Source organism: Scylla paramamosain, chromosome 32 (genome assembly GCF_035594125.1).
Source record: "Scylla paramamosain isolate STU-SP2022 chromosome 32, ASM3559412v1, whole genome shotgun sequence".
Classification (NCBI taxonomy): domain Eukaryota; kingdom Metazoa; phylum Arthropoda; class Malacostraca; order Decapoda; family Portunidae; genus Scylla; species Scylla paramamosain.
This window is the reverse complement of record NC_087182.1, coordinates 7,868,755-7,888,754: the sequence shown is the minus strand read 5'-3', so window position 1 is coordinate 7,888,754 and position 20,000 is coordinate 7,868,755. Positions and strand designations below refer to the sequence as shown.

Genomic DNA, 20,000 nt, shown 5'->3' with positions numbered 1-20,000 from the left:
TTTCAATGATGCAATAAAGGAATATATATATATATATATATATATATATATATATATATATATATATATATATATATATATATATATATATATATATATATATATATATATATATATATATATATATATATATATATATATATATATATATATATATATATATATATATATATATATATATATAAGAGGAGGAGGCAGTAGACACCTGCCGAAACGATAATTACTCCCAGTGAGGTCTAAAGCACTGTTCAGGGGGTGCTGTGAACTTATCATTAAACCCAGCTGTGACCTCACTGAACGTTTCCCTTTGTGTCTCACAACACAAGGGGGTAGTCACAGCCTGCCTTCTAAAGACAACTCTCTTCCTCCACACAAAACTACAAGCACCTAATAACACACACACCCTTCACTCCAAAAATTTTAAAATCATGGCGACTCCTACACCAGCCTCGGAGTCCCCATCTGGGGAGGGGACCATAAATGTCCCCAGGTCGGACTGCCTTTCCGTCGACGACCCTAAGTGTCTTGACACCCCCCTCAACTTTTTCTTCATTAACTTCTGCAACATTCGCGGTCTAAGATCTAATTTTCAATCTGTAGAACACCACCTCTCCTCTTCTAAACCTCATCTTCTTTTCCTCACTGAAACTCAGGTGTCTGAGGCAACTGACAGTAGCCCCTTTTCTGTTCCCTCCTACTTTCTCTATCCTCATTTTCGATCCAAAGCTGGATGCTGCGTTTATGTGCGCAATGACTTAACCTGCTCTCGTGCCCACGCTCTTGAATCTTCCGAGTTTTCCACCATCTGGCTACGACTACAGAGTCATTCTCATACTAAATTTATCTGTGCTGTATACCTCTCTCCTAACTCCTCTGACTATAAGAAATTCTTTGACTACTTAACTTCCAAAGTGGAGCACATTCTGACCCTCTTCCCTTTTGCAGAGATCTCCATTCTTGGAGACTTCAATGTTCACCACCAACTTTGGCTTTCCTCTCCCTTCACTGACCATCCTGGTGAACTAGCCTACAACTTTGCTATCCTCCATGACCTAGAGCAATTGGTGCAACACCCTACTCGCATTCCTGACCGTCTTGGAGATACGCCCAACATTCTTGACCTCTTCCTGACCTCTAATCCTTCTGCTTATGCTGTCACCCTTTCTTCTCTGTTGGGCTCCTCCGATCACAATCTCATATCTTTATCTTGTCCTATCACTCCAATCCCTCCTCAGGATCCCCCTAAGCGAAGGTGCCTCTGGCGTTTTGCCTCTGCTAGTTGGGGGGACCTGAGGAGGTATTTTGCTGATTTTCCTTGGAATGACTACTGCTTCCGTGTCAGAGACCCGTCTTTGTGTGCTGAGCGCATAACAGAGGTGATAGTGTCTGGCATGGAGGCGTACATTCCTCACTCTTTTTCTCGTCCTAAACCTTCTAAACCTTGGTTTAACACAGCTTGTTCTCGTGCTATACATGATAGAGAGGTGGCCCACAAAAGGTACTTAAGCCTTCCTTCACCAGAATCTCATGCACTTTATATTTCTGTCCGGAACCATGCCAAGTCTGTTCTCCAACTAGCCAAAAACTCCTTCATTAACAGAAAATGTCAAAACCTTTCAAGATCTAACTCCCCTCGTGATTTCTGGCATCTAGCCAAAAATATCTCCAATAACTTTGCTTCTTCTTTCCCTCCTCTATTTCAACCAGATGGCACCACTGCTATCACATCTATTTCTAAAGCTGAACTCTTTGCTCAAACCTTTGCTAAAAACTCTACCTTGGACGATTCTGGGCTTGTTCCTCCCTCTCCTCCACCCTCTGACTACTTCATGCCACGTATTAAAATTCTTCGTAATGATGTTTTCCATGCCCTCGCTGGCCTAAACCCTCGGAAGGCTTATGGACCTGATGGGGTCCCTCCTATTGTTCTCCGAAACTGTGCCTCCGTGCTTGCACCTTGCCTAGTCAAACTCTTTCAGCTCTGTCTGTCAACATCTACCTTTCCTTCTTGCTGGAAGTTTGCCTACATTCAACTTGTTCCTAAAAAGGGTGACCGCTCTAATCCCTCAAACTACCGTCCTATTGCTTTAGTTTCCTGCTTATCTAAAGTTTTTGAATCTATCCTCAACAGGAAGATTCTTAAACATCTATCACTTCACAACCTTCTATCTGATCGCCAGTATGGGTTCCGTCAAGGCCGCTCTACTGGTGATCTTCTGGCTTTCCTTACTGAGTCTTGGTCATCCTCTTTTAGAGACTTTGGTGAAACTTTTGCTGTTGCCTTGGACATATCAAAAGCCTTTGATAGAGTCTGGCACAAAGCTCTGATTTCCAAACTACCCTCCTACGGTTTCTATCCTTCTCTCTGTAACTTCATCTCAAGTTTCCTTTCTGACCGTTCTATTGCTGCTGTGGTAGACGGTCACTGTTCTTCTCCTAAATCTATTAACAGTGGTGTTCCTCACGGTTCTGTCCTGTCATCCACTCTCTTCTTATTATTCATTAATGATCTTCTAAATCAAACTTCCTGTCCTATCCACTCCTATGCTGATGATACCACCCTGCACTTTTCCACGTCTTTTCATAGACGTCCAACCCTTCAGGAGGTAAACATATCACGCAGGGAAGCCACAGAACGCCTGACTTCTGATCTTTCTAAAATTTCTGATTGGGGCAGAGCAAACTTGGTATTGTTCAATGCCTCAAAAACTCAATTCCTCCATCTATCAACTCGACACAATCTTCCAGACAACTATCCCCTCTTCTTCAATGACACTCACCTGTCCCCCTCTTCTACACTGAACATCCTCGGTCTGTCCTTTACTTATAATCTGAACTGGAAACTTCACATCTCATCTCTAGCTAAAACAGCTTCTATGAAGTTAGGTGTTCTGAGACGTCTCCGCCAGTTTCTCTCACCCCCCCAGCTGCTAACTCTGTACAAGGGCCTTATCCGTCCATGTATGGAGTATGCTTCACATGTCTGGGGGGTTCCACTCATACTGCTCTTCTAGACAGGGTGGAATCAAAAGCTTTTCGTCTCATCAACTCCTCTCCTCTAACTGACTGTCTTCAGCCCCTCTCTCACCGCCGCAATGTTGCATATCTAGCTGTCTTCTACCGCTATTTTCATGCCAACTGCTCTTCTGATCTTGCTAACTGCATGCCTCCCCTCCTTCCGCGGCCTCGCTGCACAAGACTTTCTTCTTTCTCTCACCCCTATTCTGTCCACCTCTCTAACGCAAGAGTTAACCAGTATTCTCAATCATTCATCCCTTTCTCTGGTAAACTCTGGAATTCCTTGCCTGCTTCTGTATTTCCACCTTCCTATGACTTGAATTCCTTCAAGAGGGAGGTTTCAAGACACTTATCCACCAATTTTTGACCACTGCTTTGACCCTTTTAAGGGACTGGCATTTCAGTGGGCATTTTTTTTATTAGATTTTTGTTGCCCTTGGCCAGTATCCTTCCTACATAAAAAAAAAAAAAAAAAAAAAAATATATATATATATATATATATATATATATATATATATATATATATATATATATATATATATATATATATATATATATATATATATATATATATATATATATATATATATATATATATATATATATATATATATATATATATATATATATATATATATATATATATATATATATATCAGTGTCCGTCTTTATAAATTTCATTAATAATGTTACTGATTTTTCAAGTTATTCTTATCACGGTCGTCAGTACTAATAACATTTCTACAGACAGAGGCGTCTTTATAGTTGTCATGAATAATGTTACTGATTTTTTCGGGTCATATTTTCTCCTCGGTCAAGAGTTCTAATAATATTTCTTCACCAGGAAGCTAATTTTCAGTAGGAAAGGTGACAAAGGTAGTAACAGTTCAGGTTAGTGAAGATGACACTCAGCTGTCAAAACTTCTAAAGACGCTGTCAATATCTTCTGCTAAACTATTTCCATCAGAAAAAAAAAATGCATTGTTATCAGTAATATTCTAATGACACAATAACACTTGCCACTTTAATGGTTATTTGATATTTACTGACCAACCACAAACTGCAGGTACTAATAAACATGAGCTTCACCTTTTCTTTTCCTTTCAATGGTGTCTCTTGATAGTTTATTATTAACTTTCTTCATATGATTTAAACAAGCTTTAAGAAAAACCCACCTGCTATTTCAGTGACTATTTGATCCTTACTAACAGCAAACAAAAAACGAAAACTACCGATGATAAAAAACATGAGTTTATCCACCTTTCCTCTTGCTATCAGTGGTGCCTTTTTAACATATATTAACTTTCTTCATATAATTTTATTAAACTTAAGGAAAAAAAAATAAAAGCACAGCACAACAACAACACCAACAACACCAGCAGAAGCAGCAACAACAAGACCACAAGTTATGAGCGACCCCTAAAAACCTACTTCCCCGCGGTGTGCCAAGCCCCGAGTCCCTTCCCTCCAGGCACCGTCCCCACCCCCCGAGTCTCCACGGGGAACATAAATAGTGCATGATGAGCCCCTTGGAGGCGATGAGATGGCCACTATAAAGGATCTAATGACCTTTACTAGCGAACAAGAAAGGTTGGAAGCAGCATCAAAAGGATAAGACCGAGAAAATAAGACTTTGGCATAAATGATACGGACGCACACACACACATACACACACATGAACAAGTAGTGACTCTGCGAATAAATTGACAGATTAATTATTTTGGCGTAGCAACAATAGGATCATATGTCGCCTTGTAAAAAATTACTGTTGAAGATGTTGCTGCCCTCTTATGGATGTTGTCAAGACGAAGGAAGCTGAAATGTGAATGGGAAGGGAACACGTGAAGAAACACTCACCTAATGGACTCCTGGTCTGAGTCACGCTATCTCGCTGCTGAGTCGATGTGTACTGACGGGAATCTGACAGAGTAACACCTCGGCTGTCATCTGTGGATAATGAATCTATTAAGTTAGGAAAGATTAAGTTAGTTATAAAATGATGTGATGCTGACAGATTAACAGTGAGTGGAATATTTAACTAGAAAAAAAAAAAAACATCACATAAAAAAACATAAGGGGAGATGCAAAAGCCAGTTAGTCTGTCCCTGTATAATATATGCATATTGCACTTACTTATCACTCTATCTTTCATCACTATCCATGAATTTATCTAATCTTCTTTTAAACTGTCCAATTGACTCTGCACTAACAGCGTGATTGCTAAGGCTATTCCGGTCATCTACCCGAGTGAAACAATATGTGATTAATGTGATATGATTGAAATACAAGAAAAGCGTTGCGAAAGGGGGAAAAAAAAGGAAAAAAGTTGTGAGAAGGAACAAAAAAAAAAAAAAAAAAAGAAAGAAAGGATATCTGTTTGGGGAGGCCCTGCAGGATGCGCCCCTTGATGTGACAGCCACCTGAAGGACTGGCGAGTTATGAAGTAACTTTTCCATGAACATTTTCCTCGAGTCATTGTCAAAAATTTCGAGAGCTTCGATGAAACGGAATTACGATTCATTTCATTCCGAAAACTTTTTTTTATTTAGATAATTACTTTCTCTTACAATTTCAATCGCGGACACGATTTTAAAAATAAATCACGCGAGTATTGGCAAGGACGAGTTTATGGGACAGAGAGTGAAAAAAAATAATAATCCATAACAATCCAATAAATCTAAAAACACGTCCAAAGAAAAACGATAAAAAGAAGTCGTGTAAACAAGAGGCCATAAAAGAAAACGAAAGCAACAGGAGTCTTTATGGTATAACTGAGATAAACGTCACTTTAAAGGCTAATAAATGGGGAGCAGCAAGTGAGAAAAGTAACGAAATATGACGGTAAGAAGAAAAATATATATTGTGAGATGAAAAATACGGGGGCGGATTATCGTTGGAAAGATGGAGGGAGAGGAGGGTGGAGGGGAAGGAGATGGGGGAAGGAGGGGAAGCGAGGGGGAGTGAGGGGAAAAGGGAAGAGACGAGAAGAATATCAGGTTGTAGAGAAGAAAAGTGAGCAACGCAACTGGAAAGGAAAATGAAAGAGATGAAGGAAAATATGAGAAAGAAGAAGATTTATCAAAGCTTATGCAGAGAGAGAGAGAGAGAGAGAGAGAGAGAGAGAGAGAGAGAGAGAGAGAGAGAGAGAGAGAGAGAGAGAGAGAGAGAGAGAGAGAGAGAGAGAGAGAGAGAGAGAAGCTTATTATTGGAGAAAAATTAAGATAATGACAGTGGTTGAGAAAATAAGGTTATAATGAAACAACAGATCCTGAGATGAAGATGGGGAGTAAAAAGGAGGAGGAGGAGGAGGAGGAGGAGGAGGAGGAGGAGGAGGAGGAATACAAAGGAAAGCCAAACAGCAACAGATCTTTTGGTCCTTGCAAGGTTGTTTGGTAACTACTTCTAACTAGCTACAGGTTAGAGAGACAGGACAGCATAGCAGAAGGTTGGAGGAGGAGGAGGAGGAGGAGGAGGAGGAGGAGGAGGAGGAGGAGGAGGAGGAGGAGGAAGACCAAAACAAACAGCTACCTATATTCTAGTTCTAGCATTGTTGTTCGAGGAAAATGTTTTATCTCACTCACAGATAAAGAAATAAGATACTACAGCAGAAGGAACCTCCTCACCCACCCACCTCTCGCCCCAACTAATACGAGAACGGATGACAAGAAAATACGAAAAAAAAAAAACATGAAAGAGGATGAGTAAAAAAAATAGGAAAGAAAGAGAGGCAAAGACATGAGCGGGAGAGGACGAGTGAACATGTGAACAAGTGAGAGAGTAAGCAAGTGAGACAGTGTGCGAGAGAGAGAGAGAGAGAGAGAGAGAGAGAGAGAGAGAGAGAGAGAGAGAGAGAGAGAGAGAGAGAGAGAGAGAGAGAGAGAGAGAGAGAGAGAGAGAGAGAGAGAGAGAGAGAGAGAGAGAGAGAGAGAGAGAGAGAGAGAGAGAGAGAGAGAGAGAGAGTGCACAAGAGATGGAGAAGTGGAGGGTGGGTGGGGTGGTAAGAAAAAGAAGGGAATGTTAAAAGGTGAGCCTGAAGGAGCGAGGCGGAGACTGAAAGGCAAACAAAAGCCACTTGGAATGAAAAGAAAAACGCAGTCAGGTACTAGTCAGAGAGAAAAAGGTAGACAAAAAGGTTTATATTTACACAGAAAAATATAAAAAGCGAGAATTTAATGAGGCAAAATGACGCCACCTTCCCTCTGCTCATAACTTTCTTAATTAATGGAAGGAATATGCCCAGGAAATAATTATAATGAATGTTGTGAACTGTATACGCCATTATTTTTTTCTATAATTGTAAAGAAAACGCCACATTTTTTCATCAAACACACACACACACACACACACACACACACACACACACACACACACACACACACACACACACACATGTCGTTTACCTCTTCTTCCTCGTTTGCTGAAACAGAAAACGGAGTGGGCTAAACGAAAGAAAATGGACAGAAAACACAAGACATGGCAGTATGATCATGGAGGAGGAGGAGGAGGAGGAGGAGGAGGAGGAGGAGGAGGAGGAGGAGGAGGAAGAGGAGGAGGAGGAGGAGGAGGAGGAGGAGGAGGAGGAGGAGGAGGAGGAGGAGGAGGAGAAGGAGGAGGAGGAGGAGGAGGAAAAGAAACTGGGGAAGTAAAGAAGGAAAAAAAAAGTTAGAGGAGAAAGACGAGATGAGAAAGAGAGATAGCAACAGAGGAGTAGAAATAAGGAAGGAAGAGAACCACAAAAAATATAAAATAACAAGGAGGAGGACACAAAAGATACAGGGAAAGTAGAAAATAAAGAACGAAAAGAACCTTGAAAAAAAATAAGATAACAGGAGAATGACGAGGACGAAGAGAACAAGGAGAGAACAAGAAAAAAAAAGAGGATAACAAGAAGAAAGAAGACGAGAGAGAAAGACAGGAAGAAGAGATGAAGGGGAGAACTTTGAGGAAAAAAAAAAAGGGAACAGAAAACATGAGAATGAAGAGAACGACGGGAACAAGGAGAACGAAGAAAAAAACCATAAAAAGCAGGAGTAAGAGGACGAGAGAAACACAAAGGAAGAGAAGAAAAGAATAGGACTGAAAAAAAAAAAAACAGAAGAATGGCGAGGACGGCTAGAACAAGGACGACCAGCTGGGAGGAGCAAAATCACTTCATTAATTATCGCTTTTATTTCCGGGATCGCGTTTGATCGCACGGCCTGACTGGAAAAAAAAAAAAAAGTAAAGGAAAAAATCGTCAGTCTCGCCTTTCACTTCACAAAATCCGACTCTCAAAGAACTAAGAGGAATTTCCATTTTAATCATGAGAGCACGCACCCTTCCTCTTCCTAAGCTGGCCCGCAATTTACCTGCCGGTCTTGATCACCTCTCCTGCAGGTGCAAAAAGGACGATAAAAATACCTGGACCTTTGGGGGTGACGGCAAAACGTGGACACCTATCTCTCTCTCTCTCTCTCTCTCTCTCTCTCTCTCTCTCTCTCTCTCTCTCTCTCTCTCTCTCTCTCTCTCTGTGTGTGTGTGTGTGTGTGTGTGTGTGTGTGTGTGTGTGTGTGTGTTTTCTCGAGATATGTGGATAAATGGAAAGGTAAATAAACTGATAAAATCTCTCTCTCTCTCTCTCTCTCTCTCTCTCTCTCTCTCTCTCTCTCTCTCTCTCTCTCTCTCTCTCTCTCTCTCTCTCTCTCTCTCTCTCTCTCTCTCTCTCTCTCTCTCTCCCTCTCTCCCCTTCTCCCTATCTTCTAACCATTCCTTTATCCTTCCCTTCCCTCTCTTCCTCCCCTCACTCCCTCTCATATTCTTTCTTCCACCCCTCTCTCCATCCCCTCACTCTCCTTGTATCCTTCCCTCACTCCCCTCACCCTCTCTCCCTCTACCTCTCCCTTCCTCACTCTCTCCCTCTTTCCCTCTCCCCGTGGCATGATAAGCGGGGTCACGGGGGACTTTAGAAGGCTGAGTTGTGCCCTTTAAAGAGGACGGAGTTATCGGGGGTCCTCTTAGTTTTGAGGGCACGTGAAGCACAAGCACTGGAGGGTGGAGGGAGTTTTAAAGAGGAGCAGCGGCTCTCTCTCTCTCTCTCTCTCTCTCTCTCTCTCTCTCTCTCTCTCTCTCTCTCTCTCTCTCTCTCTCTCTCTCTCTCTCTCTCTCTCTCGTCACATTCCTCTAAGAGCAAGAACGATAGCCAAACTAACTAAACACGCCCCCTCCGTCTCTCTCTCTCTCTCTCTCTCTCTCTCTCTCTCTCTCTCTCTCTCTCTCTCTCTCTCTCTCTCTCTCTCTCTCTCTCTCTCTCTCTAACTATATTTCACGCTTAATAGTACACATGGGGTTCTGGGAAACGCTTTAATAAATGATAGAACGAAGCCTAAAAAGAAGCAATAAATAACACGCTACAGAATACTCTTTTCCGCCGTAAAACAGAGAGGAAGAGAGAGAGCACGAGAGCGAGATAGAGAGTCCGGAAAGAGAGAGACCATGAGAGAAGGGACTGCGTAAACTCTTCCCTATTCACGCCGTTAACGAAATATAGCAAACTTTTTCACTCAGTCCGCTAACAGAATATAAAACGCGGAATGCAAGTCTCAAAGGGCGATACCTTCTTTAGTTTAGGGAGTTTTTGAACAATAAGCAACATGGAAGCCCACCCGGATACAAGCATCGGTTTAAATATAATACCAAAGGGCAGGAATGTATGGATGGATGCTTGTGTGTCTGTTTCTGGCTATTTTTACTCTTAGCAATTCTCTTTTCTTTAATGTGTGAATTTGCTGTCTAGATGAGATGCTGTGAAGCCGCAAGAGTAAAGAGGAATTTATTCTTGTCTGTGTATCTACGTTTATTTTTAGGTTTAGCGCGTTTTTTTTGTTTTCTCTCTTTTTTTTTTCGTGAGTTACCTCGAGACACCGGTGAAAAAAACCATAGACCCACAGGACTTAAAGGGTTGTCTTGTTTAATAATAAGACTTCGTATCTCAACCTTTAATGTATTTTCCTTAGAGGTGAGATCAGAGTGATATATTTCAACCCCTAGCTATTTTTTTTTTCAAGTGTGAACTCAGGTTGGTAATGAAAAACTGTAGAATCAAAGGCGTTAAAGGGATTTGGTCTTGTTTTAAGCCTTGAGTGTCGTGTAAGAATGTGGCCGGTATTGTGAAAGGCTTTGCTCTTTCGACACAACTTTCATCCGTCACGCGCCAAACACATCATAGACATTCATCAGTATGCCTCGTTATAAATTTAGAGATGATGAGAAACAACAGCATCAAAGGAGTTAAGAGGGATTTCGTCTTGTCTTGGCCTGAAGTGTCGTGTAAGAATGTTCTCATACCTCACGCGCCAAGCTCAATATAGACATTCCTCAGTAGGCCTCGTTATAAATTTCGAGCGCTCCTTTTGACTTTCGCGTATAAGAACATGAGAATATAAGAAAATAAGGGAAGCTGCAGGAGGACATGAGGCCTACACGTGGCAGTCCCGTTAATAAAATGGTATAGTGTAAGTTTGGAGCCTAATATACAAAGACATCATTGAAAAGTAAAGGAGTGATAGGGAAGTTCAAATCTTGTATATCTATAGTTTTATTCTAGCTTTGTAAAATCGCGTTGGTTTACTGAAATGAAGTAAAATGTATCATACTGTCATACGGTAACCCTTTCACTGATATTTGGCACAATTTCCTTAATCACTAACCATTATGAGATGTTTCTTCTAATTCCGCAGCCACGTTCAAACATTACACTGACTAATAACCGCAAAATTTAATAGTATTTTTTTTTATACCCTTCCTTCTTGTAGATGCTTATAAAGATTTCATCCCTTACTTTTAGCGTTGTGAATTTTTCCATATCATGGTGAATTAGAGACAACCACTATCACTACTATTATCACTACCATCACCACAATCACCACCACCACCACCACCATCAACAACAACAACAACAACTAGTACAGAGAACGCGACAAGGAAATGCCTTTTTCACTATTTCTTGTTTTTCGTTTTGGCTCCGCTCTTAACTTCCATAAATGCAAATGAGAAAACTACAGCCAAGGGATCAAAGGACTGCACGTTACCCTTTCTCGCCTAGTTATCTGTGAGTGTGCGAGCCTGTCCGCCTTTCTGTCTATCTGCTCGTCTGACTTTGTGCCTGTCCGTGCGTGTCTCTCTCTCTCTCTCTCTCTCTCTCTCTCTCTCTCTCTCTCTCTCTCTCTCTCTCTCTATTGCCATTTTTATTCCTTTCCGTTATTGCGTTCTCTTTATTCAACGTTTTTTTTTCCTTTGATTTCCGTATTATTTTCTTTGCTCTTTTCTTCCCCGTCTCCTGGTCTTCGTAAGCCATTCTCTCTCTCTCTCTCTCTCTCTCTCTCTCTCTCTCTCTCTCTCTCTCTCTCTCTCTCTCTCTCTCTCTCTCTCTCTCACACTAACGAGTTCCCGGCAAGGTCACCTCTCCCACTCACTCACTCACTCACTCTCTCAATGTCCATTCGTTGCATTTCCTCAGACTCAGACAAAGGACAAGAGAAGGCTTAGGTTCCTGATGCCTACGAGATGTGTGTGTGTGTGTGTGTGTGTGTGTGTGTGTGTGTGTGTGTGTGTGTGTGTGTGTGTGTGTGTGTGTGTGTGTGTGTGTGTGTGTGTGTGTGTGTGTGTGTGTGTGTGTGTGTGTGTGTGTGTGTGTGTGTGTACTCGTCTGTCAGGGCACGATACGAGATGAGGTTTTCCCAGAATCAGTGGATGAGGAAATATCTTTTTAGACACACTCCGGTGGTTCCCAATGAAAGTCGTGATTTGTATTCTCCTCTCGCAAGGACGTTCTTAATTCTTATGTAACCTATTGACTTTCTTATGCTTCACCTTCCCTTGCTATTCCTCTACTCTTCGTACCTTCAATTCACGTTAAAAAAAATCACATATTTTCTTTCTTACTCCATTAGTTCTATACGTATCTCATTCAGCTATGTTCTAGTTGAAGCTATGATCCTACCTGGCGACAAATGTATGACCAGAATATATGTTTGTGTTTGCTCAAGTTAATGCTTTGAATAACTTAATGTTTCACGACCCTCTCTCTCTCTCTCTCTCTCTCTCTCTCTCTCTCTCTCTCTCTCTCTCTCTCTCTCTCTCTCTCTCTCTCTCTCTCCCTCTCGTCCTTTACGCACGCACCTCTATCCTTTCCACCAGCTCCTTTGTCTTCAGGGTCTCAAGACATAATCACGCTGTTGTCTTCCCGTCCCTGAATAAACACAAAAACTCTACCATTACTCCACACTGGGCTCTTTTTACTTCCATGGTCTTCCCTCTTCTCTCTTTTTTCCTTCTTTCATTTATTTTTTTTGGCACCTTTCATCTCCCGCTTACAGTCTTTCTTAGTGACGCCATCAAAGCCCTCCTGCTCTTCATTTTTCTCCCTCCTCCTCCTCCTCCTCCTTCAGCTGCTTATACATTACCTTGCTTCCTTCACCACTCCCACAATCCTTCCCCATCTTTACTCTCTCATCTCATATTTTCTCAGGTTCTTCAGGCTTCTCTCTCTCTCTCTCTCTCTCTCTCTCTCTCTCTCTCTCTCTCTCTCTCTCTCTCTCTCTCTCTCTCTCTCTCTCTCTCTCTCTCTCTCTCTCTCTCATCGGTGCTTCTTCTTAATTTACGTTTTTCATTCTTTAATTGAAGCTCATCACGGGACTGTGTAAGAGATCCCGATGTGGATATATACATATATTTTTACCTGTTTGTATACGACGGAGAGAGAGAGAGAGAGAGAGAGAGAGAGAGAGAGAGAGAGAGAGAGAGAGAGAGAGAGAGAGAGTAATAATAATCTTCTCTCACTAGCTCACATGTAAAGACACGCGGCAACTTTCATCAGTTTTATTAACTCTCTCTCTCTCTCTCTCTCTCTCTCTCTCTCTCTCTCTCTCTCTCTCTCTCTCTCTCTCTCTCTCTCTCTCTCTCTCTCTCATACCACCAACCATCACTGTTTATTGGCCACCTTTATTTCTCTATCTTTTATTTATCTCGTCTTCCCAATCATTTGTCCCGGATGTTCACGCCTCGCACGCCGCCTCCTGCCCGTCACTCAGCCAGACCGCCAATAAATTGTCTCATTGTGCTAAGGTTGACGTTAATTGGCTGACTAAGTGCGTAGCCAGCTTGAGGGATGACGAGGGAGAGAAGGGGGTGAGAGGAGGGCGAGAAGAGGGAGGGATGGTGAGAGGGAGGGTACTCAGGAGGAAATACCGTTTTTGTTGTCTTAGATATGGTACTACTTAATCAGAAGCAAGGGAGAACAAGAGGAGATGGACGAGGGGAGGAGGAGGAGGAGGAGGAGGAGGAGGAGGAGGAGGAGGAGGAGGAGGAGGAGGAGGAGGAGGAGGAGATGATGATGGAGAGGGAACTTCTTTGAATGCTCTCTCTCTCTCTCTCTCTCTCTCTCTCTCTCTCTCTCTCTCTCTCTCTCTCTCTCTCTCTCTCTCTCTCTCTCTCTCTCTCTCTCTCTCTCTCTCTCTCTCTCTCTCTCTCTCTCTCTCTCTCTCTCTCTCTCTCTCTCTCTCTCTCTCTCTCTACGATTCCGTCTCTTATCTTTCTCTAGTACTTCATTTTTTGCTTTCCTTATCATTTCATTCTGAGTCAACTTTTCATCTTATTTCACTATTTTCTTTGGTGTTCCTCCTCATATCTCTTGCCTGTTATGTCTGTCGTCTTCATCTCACGAAACATTTCAGTTCACCTTTTTCCTCCTCTTTCTTTCACTCATCCATCCTCCTCCTCTTCCTACACCTCGGTACTTTGAAACTCTACTTTCTTTCAATTACTTCCCTTCTCTCTGCTCTCTTCTTTCCTTCTTTTCTTATTCCTTCTGCAATCAACTCGTAACTCTTTCTCTTGTACACACATTTGCTCTCCTTCCAATTCACCTCCCGCTCTCCCCTCCCTCTACATACATCTCCATCTTACTCTCTCTTCCCCTCTCATCTCATTCCCCCTCCTGGTCCTCATTCTATTCCTAGTTAGTTTTTTTTTTCCTCTGTTCCTGTTTTTCATTCACCTTTTTCAATTACATCTTCCCCAATCCTCCTCCACACTTTTTTTTCAATACCAAACGTTATATAACGAACTTTCTCTCTCTCTCTCTCTCTCTCTCTCTCTCTCTCTCTCTCTCTCTCTCTCTCTGCTCATGGATTTTGGCTTCGGCTTCTCTCCTTTTATTTTTTGTAGTAAAAATATATTGGAATTTGAAGCTAGTAATATATGAAATCTCTCTCTCTCTCTCTCTCTCTCTCTCTCTCTCTCTCTCTCTCTCTCTCTCTCTCTCTCTCTCTCTTTGCCGCAGAATCAGTAAAAAGCGAGCACCATTCTTCCGTGTCACGTAGTTAATCATTACGAGGCAGCCACGTGGTACCGCTCCATCACCCCGAGCCGCCACCAACACCCAAAATAAACACGCCGAACGGACCTGCCAGATGCACGACTAACAATTCTCCACAGTGGGGGGTTATGGGATCAAAACACACTATCCTGAAACGCTCTACTCTCTCACCAGGACAATTTTCAAAGCCCACAGAGATGATTAGCCGGATTTTCAAAAGTATTTTTCCTGTTCATATCGTAGAAATCTTGTTAATCTGTCACTAGAAACGTAAAAATATCCTTAAAATATTTTGAAAGTTGTCGAGGTGCAGCACAAAAGTGTTTCAGAAAATAGTTCACCGCTGTACGACACTTCCAGGAACTCTATTTTATCACTGGTGAGATCTGACGGTATTGATGCGATGAACTGGAAAGGGAAGGGAAAAAGAATAGCGTAAAGAAAAAAAGAACATCGTGATTTCTTGTGGCGTAAAAGTTTCGATTCAACAGAAAGGTGATTTATTTACTTATTTGTTTGTCTGGCCGCGACTGTGTTGACTTGGAGTGGTTTGCAAAAAGTAAATGTGTTCGTTTCGCTTTCATTCTTTTTCCCTCACGTTTCGACTTCCCCTCCGTTGCTCCCCTGCGTCTCTCCCTCAGTGGGCGGAGGAGCTGCGGTGCTGACGAGGCCATAATTCACGTGGGAACTGTCACTTAGCGCCACCTGAAGCAAATAATCAAGGTAATGTAAGAGGTGAGAGGCAGTGTGAGTGGTCCTTCTAGCGTGTCGAGAGGAAACGGCTGCTCGAGAAATACTCAGATGCTGTGGACGCCAGTTTATGCTCCCAGTTTACGTTCGCGAAGTTAGACGGGAGTAATTCAAGTGATATTTTTCCTTTCACACTACTGAGATATGATTAAAGTTTCTATTTTCTTATTATTTTCTTTTGTTCTTTTTTCGTCCTCTTGAAATATATACAAGGCATGGTCGTAGAGTAAGAGTTAATGTGATGAAAGTCTAAAGTGGTTAAGGACAAAGTAAGATAGTTTTTTTTTTCTTTATCTTATTTTTAACTGTAAATTTCTTTCATCCACTTTTTTTTCTGGGGATAGTGGTGCCAAACAGTGTTGAGAGAGAGAGAGAGAGAGAGAGAGAGAGAGAGAGAGAGAGAGAGAGAGAGAGAGAGAGAGAGAGAGAGAGAGAGAGAGAATGCGGAGAGAACACAGACATAATCCATAATTTAATCCTACAATACACTGGATCAATTTCGGTAAGCATAACACACACACACACACACACACACACACACACACACACACACACACACACACACACACACACACACACACACAGAGCAACATCCCTCCCCAAACCCTCACCCACACCCATCCTCTCACCACACACTCCCCCTTCACCCACGCCCTGCCTTCCCGCACACACAAACTTGCCGACAGAAAGACAGGTGGAGGAGGAGAACCATTAGCGTCGCATAATTTCCGTTCATGAGTAAACGAAGCAACATGAACGAGTCCCCAGACGCCTCACTACTCAGGGGCGTCTTAGAGCGAAGCAAGCGTGCCATTAAATGTACGAGGCGCCTTGTACTAGCACGTGGAAGAGAGAGAGAGAGAGAGAGAGAGAGAGAGAGAGAGAGAGAGAGAGAGAGAGAGAGAGAGAGAGAGAGAGAGAGAGAGAGAGAGAGAGAGAGAGAGAATGAAAGCGATGGTGCATAAGGAGGGGAATTAAAGGATACAATGAAAAGATGAATTTGGAGAAAATGCAAGGAAAGAGGCGATGACACGAGAGAGAGAGAGAGAGAGAGAGAGAGAGAGAGAGAGAGAGAGAGAGAGAGAGAGAGAGAGAGAGAGAGAGAGAGAGAGAGAGAGAGATCCTAAGTGATACAAATCAGCACATACTCTTAAATATCACTCTGCGCAATCCACCACGTAAATATATCCAACAGAGCTGGCGGGAAAGAACCCAAACAAACCACAACAACTCGCCTCACAAACAGATTACTTCAACAGATAACCAAAGGGAGACACACTAAGGAAAAAAAAAAAAAACATTAAAGAAAACCATTGAAGAAAACTACCCAAACACTTCCCTTGCTTTTCTTCCCCGCGCTTCCTTGAATGAACAGCAAAGGGGCGGTGTTTTATTCCCTTTTCCTCACTCCCCTTTCCTACAGCTGCCCTTTTTTTTTCCCCTCCCAAGTGACGGGTAGGGTGAGATATGAGGCGCCAACTGGCTAAATGAAGCGAGTTGACGAATAGCCAACCAAGAAGCTCTTAAGGCTTATATTTCAAGACAAAAGTGTAAAAAGATCACACTTAGGAAGAACGTCACCACTCAGGGAAGACGTGACGGATTGACTGCTTCTATTCCCGTCACGTGCAAAGGAGGCGTCTCGTCGGATATTAGCAGTGTGACGGCATAGGTAAAGTGAGGTGAGATGAGCTGAGGTGAGGTGAGTTGGGTGTGGGTGTGTGTGCTGGTTTTGTTGATGAGATTTAGGTGTTGTGATCTTTATTTCAACTATAATGAATAAATACTAGAGTTGTACCATTATGTTTCTGTTTTTGCTGCTGCTGCTGCTGCTGCTGCTGCTGCTGCTACCATTACTACTACTACTACTATTACTACTACTACCAATATTACTACTACTACTACTACTACTACTACTACTACTACTACCACCAATACTACTACTACTACTACTACTACTACTACCACTATCACCACCACTACTACTACTACTACTACTACTACTACTACTATTACTTCTATCAGTTTTACTATTTTGCTATTACTTTCTATTTCGTTACTTTCCACCACTACGAAAACTAATCATAAGAGAAATAAAAGCAATAACAACAACTACAACAACGCAAACACCACCACCACCACCACCACCACCACCACCATTAACCCAGCCACCCTCACTTTTATTCCCAGACTCAGCACAGGATTGGCTGTACTAAGTAACGCGAGCGTGGGAAACTCTGCGCTTATTGGCTGAATTTTGCAAAACTCAAGGTAAAAGTCGCTTGCTGATTGGTCCCATTTGGCGCTCCCTCCTTACCCTCGGCGAGTGTAATTGGCTGCGTTTTCCGATTATTCCAATGTAATTATTTGCGGGAAGAGGAATGTAATTGGTGTTCGAGGCGGAATTATAAGAGAATATCTCCCCTTGATATTCTCCGTAATGATAGTAAAGGGGAAGAGAGAGAGAGAGAGAGAGAGAGAGAGAGAGAGAGAGAGAGAGAGAGAGAGAGAGAGAGAGAGAGAGAGAGAGAGAGAGAGAGAGAGAGAGATTTATCCATGCTCATAATTACAGAAAAAACGTAATCTTACGAATAATAATAACAATAATAACAATAATAATAATAATAATAATAATAATAATAATAATAATAATAATAATAATAATAGCGACAACAACAAAAACAACAAAAAACACCAACAACAACACTTACCACATCTACGCAACATCCAATACCAACAGCAGCAGCAGCAATAACAACAACAACAACAACAACAACAACAACAACAACAACAACAACAACAACAACAACAACAACAACATCAGCAACATCATCATCAACGACGACAAAAACAAAAACAACAACAACAACAACACCAACAACAACAAAAACAACAACAGCAATAACAACATCATCATCAACAATAACAACAATAACAAAATCTAAAATCAACACCAAAACAAAACAAAACAAAAACAAGCGAAGGAGAAAGTTCATGTACACGTACTTACACTGAAGAGCAAAAAACAAACTCTTACTTAAACTTCATTTCCTCAGGCGTTATTTGTTTACCTGAGCCCCGACCAGGTGAGGCCCGGGATGCAGGTGGCGGGCCCACTAATTAAGGCCGTGGGACAGGTGACTCCCAGCAGGTACATTAGCGCCCGAATGGATGGAAGTTGTTGACACGGAAGGAACAGGTGAGGTGGAAGAGGGAGGGAGGGAGGGAGGGAGGGAGGGAGGGCAGGTGAGAGGGAAGAAAGCAGGGGTTGGAAGGATGGAGGGCGGGAAGAAAGGAGAGATGGAGGGATGGAGGGATGGACAGGTGATGTGGAAGGGAGAGAGAGAGAGAGAGAGAGAGAGAGAGAGAGAGAGAGAGAGAGAGAGAGAGAGAGAGAGAGAGAGAGAGAGAGAGAGAGAGAGAGAGAGAGAGAGAGAGAGAGAGAGAGAGAGAGAGAGAGAGAGAGAGAGAGAGAGAGAGAGAGAGAGAGAGAGAGAGAGAGAGAGAGAGAGAGAGAGAGAGAGAGAGAGAGAGAGAGAGAGAGAGAGAGAGAGAGAGAGAGTTGACAAAGTAAAGAAGCCTTCAGGGAGTTATGAGAATGCACTGAGGGGGATGAGTGGAGAAGAGAAAGTGGAGGGGGAAGAGATGGAGAATAAGAAGATAATTGGAAATAGCAAAAGGAGGAGAAAAGGAGAGATAATGATAAGAAGAGGAACGGTACGTTAAAGTAAGAGAAAAAATGAAAAAAAGAAAAAGGAAAATTAGCATAACACAATACTGAGGATAAGGAGGAGGAGGAGGAGCTGGAGGAGGAGGAGGAGGAGGACATAAGTGTGAGTACAGGTGAGACAAGGATCGTTGAGAAATAAAAGACTTAATTAACGTTTATATTTACCTGATGAAATATATATTGTAATGTTGGCTCTCTCTCTCTCTCTCTCTCTCTCTCTCTCTCTCTCTCTCTCTCTCTCTCTCTCTCTGTAACACCACTTGCCACACACACACACACACACACACACACACACACACACACACACACACGGTTAAGGGTGAAAAAAAGGGGAAGGAAAGAGAAAAATCCTACATAAAATAACTTTGTGCGTTTCCTGAGGTGGAAGTGTCACTCCTCTCCCAAACCTTCCCCGGAGGGACAATCTTGCCTCGGGGACTCTCAATGCTGTTATCTCACTCTGGGGACAGCTACCAGACTTGTCAGATGAACAAAAACTACATTCAGTCTCTCTCTCTCTCTCTCTCTCTCTCTCTCTCTCTCTCTCTCTCTCTCTCTCTCTCTCTCTCTCTCTCTCTCTCTGTGTCTGACTCTGATTGCTTTTCTTTCACGGAATTCGGAATTGAGGAAGAAAGTTTCGGAAAATGTATTTATAGAAGGTTTATTATTATCATTATTATTATCATTATCATTATTATTATTATTATTATTATTATTATTATTATTATCATTATCATTACTATCATCATTACTATTCTCCTCCTTATTCTTGTCATCATCGTCACTAACATCATCGTTTTCCATTTTCGCCTTTTCTCCTTGATTTTAAATTCTGTCTATTTCTCGTAATATCATGTCTGTTCTCATTATGTTTCTATATTATAGCTGTTTCGTGTTTGTCCTATTCCTTTTATCATTCTTATTTTATGCGATATACAACACAGAAGCAGACAGCAAGTGAAAGCATACTAGGCAGAAAGTCAAAGGAGAGAGAGAGAGAGAGAGAGAGAGAGAGAGAGAGAGAGAGAGAGAGAGAGAGAGAGAGAGAGAGAGAGAGAGAGAGAGAGAGAGAGAGAGAGAGAGAGAGAGAGAGAAGCAACGAAGGAGAGTTAAACAACAACGACCACCGAAGTCAAAGCCGAAGTCAAG

The 20,000-nt window shown here is 42.1% G+C and overlaps 1 long non-coding RNA gene across 2 annotated transcripts in view; it reads right to left on the bottom strand.

Annotated features, from left to right (window-relative positions):
* The window catches only part of LOC135088901 (uncharacterized), a 191,633-nt gene that overhangs the window by 14,504 nt on the left and 157,129 nt on the right, over positions 1 to 20,000 (bottom strand). For both annotated transcript variants that reach the window (XR_010261162.1, XR_010261161.1), the window contains one exon: positions 4,876 to 4,965. This is a non-coding gene — a long non-coding RNA (uncharacterized LOC135088901). The remainder of the gene's footprint in view (positions 1 to 4,875; positions 4,966 to 20,000) is intronic.